This window comes from Carex rostrata, chromosome 10 (genome assembly GCF_964058835.1).
Source record: "Carex rostrata chromosome 10, lpCarRost1.2, whole genome shotgun sequence".
Lineage (NCBI taxonomy): Eukaryota > Viridiplantae > Streptophyta > Magnoliopsida > Poales > Cyperaceae > Carex > Carex rostrata.
In genome coordinates, this window is record NC_135927.1 from 620,001 (window position 1) to 625,000 (window position 5,000).

Consider the following 5,000-nt stretch of genomic DNA (forward strand, 5'->3'; position numbering starts at 1 on the left):
GGCTGCCTCTTCCAAAAATCCTTCCCCCCTATAGGGGAATATGCATTTTGGGTCTCCAGCCACGCCCAGGGTTACCACCCCCTGGAAATCCCCCAGGTTTACCCCCCATTTTATGTGGATGCATAGATTCAGACCGCCCTGCTCCATCGCTTTTGGCCATTTTTGCCCAACGTTAGCCGCTTCGGCTTGCCGCTGGACTGTTTTCGGGCCTTTTTCACCGACGCTTGGCCGTATCCGCTTAGTTTTCCCCAACGCTTGGCCGCATCCGCTTAGTTTTCCCCCGCTGGACTGTTTTCGGGTCACTTTTGCCCAACGTTAGCGGCTTCCGCTTGCCGCTGGACTGTTTTCGGGCCCTTTTTCACCGACCCTTGGCCGTATCCGCTTAGTTTTCCCCAACGCGTGGCCGCATCCGCTTAGTTTTCCCCCGCTGAACTGTTTTCGGGTCACTTTTGCCCAACGTTAGCCGCTTCCGCTTGCCGCTGGGCTGTTTTCGGGCCATTTTTCCCCGACTCTTAGCCGTATCCGCTTAGTTTTCCCCAACGCGTGGCCGCATCCGCTTAGTTTTCCCCCGCTGAACTGTTTTCGGGTCAGTTTTGCCCAACGTTAGCCGCTTCCGCTTGCCGCTGGGCTGTTTTCGGGCCAATTTCCACCGACTCTTGGCCGCATCCGCTTAGTTTTCCCCAACGCGTGGCCGCATCCGCTTAGTTTTCCCCCGCTGAACTGTTTTCGGGTCAGTTTTGCCCAACGTTAGCCGCTTCCGCTTGCCGCTGGGCTGTTTTCGGGCCAATTTCCACCGACTCTTGGCCGTATCCGCTTAGTTTTCCCCAACGCGTGGCCGCATCCGCTTAGTTTTCCCCCGCTGAACTGTTTTCGGGTCACTTTTGCCCAACGTTAGCCGCTTCCGCTTGCCGCTGGGCTGTTTTCGGGCCAATTTCCACCGACACTTGGCCGCATCCGCTTAGTTTTCCCCAACGCGTGGCCGCATCCGCTTAGTTTTCCCCCGCTTAACTGTTTTCGGGTCACTTTTCCCCAACGTTAGCCGCTTCCGCTTGCCGCTGGGCTGTTTTCGGGCCATTTTTCCCCAACACTTGGCCGTATCCGCTTAGTTTTCCCCAACGCGTGGCCGCATCCGCTTAGTTTTCCCCCGCTTAACTGTTTTCGGGTCACTTTTGCCCAACGTTAGCCGCTTCCGCTTGCCGCTGGGCTGTTTTCGGGCCAATTTCCACCGACACTTGGCCGTATCCGCTTAGTTTTCCCCAACGCGTGGCCGCATCCGCTTAGTTTTCCCCCGCTGAACTGTTTTCGGGTCACTTTTGCCCAACGTTAGCCGCTTCCGCTTGCCGCTGGACTGTTTTCGGGCCAATTTCCACCGACTCTGGGCCGGATCCGCTTAGTTTTCCCCAACGCTTGGCTGCATCCGCTTAATTTTCCCCAGCTGAACTGTTTTCGGGTCACTTTGTCCCAACGTTAGCCGTTTCCGGTTGCCGCTGGACTGTTTTCGGGCCATTTTCCACCGACTCTTGGCCGTATCCGCTTGGTTTTGCCCAACGCTTGGCTGCTTCCGCTTAATTTCCCCCAGCTGAACTGTTTTCGGGTCACTTTTGCCCTACGTTAGCCGTTTCCGCTTGCCGCTGGACTGTTTTCGGGCCATTTTTCACCGACACTTGGCCGTATCCGCTTAGTTTTCGCCAACAATTGGCTGCATCCGCTTAATTTTCCAAGCTATACTGCTTTCGGGTCAGTTTTGCCCAACGTTAGCCGCTTCCGCTTGCCGCTGGGCTGTTTTCGGGCCATTTTCCACCCACGCTGGCACCGACGGGGCCATGTACACCCACGCGCGTGTACATGAGGGGGCACCCATTTTTGAAAACCTTGCCCCCCTATAGGGGAATATGCATTTTGAGGCTCTAGCCACGCCCAGGGTTACCACCCCCTGAAAATCCCCCAAGTCAAAATCACCCATGTTAAATATTCAAAAAAATCTCAAAAAATCACAAAAAATTTATAAAATCAAATAAATTCAAAAAAAAAAAAAAAATTTCAAAAATTCAAAAAAAATTCAAAAAATTCAAAAAAATTCAAAAAAATTCAAAAAATTCAAAAAAAGTCCAAAAACCCAAAAAAACTTCAAAAATTTCAAAAATTCAAAAAAATTTCAAAAAAATTTCAAAAATTTGCCCCGCTGAACTGTTTTCGGGTCAGTTTTGCCCAACGTTAGCCGCTTCCGCTTGCCGCTGGACTGTTTTCGGGCCAATTTCCACCGACTCTTGGCCGTATCCGCTTAGTTTTCCCCAACGCGTGGCCGCATCCGCTTAGTTTTCCCCCGCTGAACTGTTTTCGGGTCACTTTTGCCCAACGTTAGCCGCTTCCGCTTGCCGCTGGGCTGTTTTCGGGCCAATTTCCACCGACACTTGGCCGCATCCGCTTAGTTTTCCCCCGCTTAACTGTTTTCGGGTCACTTTTCCCCAACGTTAGCCGCTTCCGCTTGCCGCTGGGCTGTTTTCGGGCCATTTTTCCCCAACACTTGGCCGTATCCGCTTAGTTTTCCCCAACGCGTGGCCGCATCCGCTTAGTTTTCCCCCGCTGAACTGTTTTCGGGTCACTTTTGCCCAACGTTAGCCGCTTCCGCTTGCCGCTGGACTGTTTTCGGGCCAATTTCCACCGACTCTGGGCCGGATCCGCTTAGTTTTCCCCAACGCTTGGCTGCATCCGCTTAATTTTCCCCAGCTGAACTGTTTTCGGGTCACTTTGTCCCAACGTTAGCCGTTTCCGCTTGCCGCTGGACTGTTTTCGGGCCATTTTCCACCGACTCTTGGCCGTATCCGCTTGGTTTTGCCCAACGCTTGGCTGCTTCCGCTTAATTTCCCCCAGCTGAACTGTTTTCGGGTCACTTTTGCCCAACGTTAGCCGTTTCCGCTTGCCGCTGGACTGTTTTCGGGCCATTTTTCACCGTCACTTGGCCGTATCCGCTTAGTTTTCGCCAACAATTGGCTGCATCCGCTTAATTTTCCAAGCTATACTCTTTTCGGGTCAGTTTTGCCCAACGTTAGCCGCTTCCGCTTGCCGCTGGGCTGTTTTCGGGCCATTTTCCACCCACGCTGGCACCGACGGGGCCATGTACACCCACGCGCGTGTACATGAGGGGGCACCCATTTTTGAAAACCTTGCCCCCCTATAGGGGAATATGCATTTTGAGGCTCTAGCCACGCCCAGGGTTACCACCCCCTGAAAATCCCCCAAGTCAAAATCACCCATGTTAAATATTCAAAAAAATCTCAAAAAATCACAAAAAATTTATAAAATCAAATAAATTCAAAAAAAAAAAAAAAATTTCAAAAATTCAAAAAAAATTCAAAAAATTCAAAAAAATTCAAAAAAATTCAAAAAATTCAAAAAAAGTCCAAAAACCCAAAAAAACTTCAAAAATTTCAAAAATTCAAAAAAATTTCAAAAAAATTTCAAAAATTTGCCCCGCTGAACTGTTTTCGGGTCAGTTTTGCCCAACGTTAGCCGCTTCCGCTTGCCGCTGGACTGTTTTCGGGCCAATTTCCACCGACTCTTGGCCGTATCCGCTTAGTTTTCCCCAACGCGTGGCCGCATCCGCTTAGTTTTCCCCCGCTGAACTGTTTTCGGGTCACTTTTGCCCAACGTTAGCCGCTTCCGCTTGCCGCTGGGCTGTTTTCGGGCCAATTTCCACCGACACTTGGCCGCATCCGCTTAGTTTTCCCCCGCTTAACTGTTTTCGGGTCACTTTTCCCCAACGTTAGCCGCTTCCGCTTGCCGCTGGGCTGTTTTCGGGCCATTTTTCCCCAACACTTGGCCGTATCCGCTTAGTTTTCCCCAACGCGTGGCCGCATCCGCTTAGTTTTCCCCCGCTGAACTGTTTTCGGGTCACTTTTGCCCAACGTTAGCCGCTTCCGCTTGCCGCTGGACTGTTTTCGGGCCAATTTCCACCGACTCTGGGCCGGATCCGCTTAGTTTTCCCCAACGCTTGGCTGCATCCGCTTAATTTTCCCCAGCTGAACTGTTTTCGGGTCACTTTGTCCCAACGTTAGCCGTTTCCGCTTGCCGCTGGACTGTTTTCGGGCCATTTTCCACCGACTCTTGGCCGTATCCGCTTGGTTTTGCCCAACGCTTGGCTGCTTCCGCTTAATTTCCCCCAGCTGAACTGTTTTCGGGTCACTTTTGCCCAACGTTAGCCGTTTCCGCTTGCCGCTGGACTGTTTTCGGGCCATTTTTCACCGTCACTTGGCCGTATCCGCTTAGTTTTCGCCAACAATTGGCTGCATCCGCTTAATTTTCCAAGCTATACTCTTTTCGGGTCAGTTTTGCCCAACGTTAGCCGCTTCCGCTTGCCGCTGGGCTGTTTTCGGGCCATTTTCCACCCACGCTGGCACCGACGGGGCCATGTACACCCACGCGCGTGTACATGAGGGGGCACCCATTTTTGAAAACCTTGCCCCCCTATAGGGGAATATGCATTTTGAGGCTCTAGCCACGCCCAGGGTTACCACCCCCTGAAAATCCCCCAAGTCAAAATCACCCATGTAAAATATTCAAAAAAATCTCAAAAAATCACAAAAAATTTATAAAATCAAATAAATTCAAAAAAAAAAAAAAAATTTCAAAAATTCAAAAAAAATTCAAAAAATTCAAAAAAATTCAAAAAAATTCAAAAAATTCAAAAATTCAAAAAAAGTCCAAAAACCCAAAAAAACTTCAAAAATTTCAAAAATTCAAAAAAATTTCAAAAAAAATTTCAAAAATTTGCCCCGCTGAACTGTTTTCGGGCCAGTTTTGCCCAACGTTAGCCGCTTCCGCTTGCCGCTGGACTGTTTTCGGGCCAATTTCCACCGACTCTTGGCCGTATCCGCTTAGTTTTCCCCAACGCGTGGCCGCATCCGCTTAGTTTTCCCCCGCTGAACTGTTTTCGGGTCACTTTTGCCCAACGTTAGCCGCTTCCGCTTGCCGCTGGGCTGTTTTCGGGCCAATTTCCACCG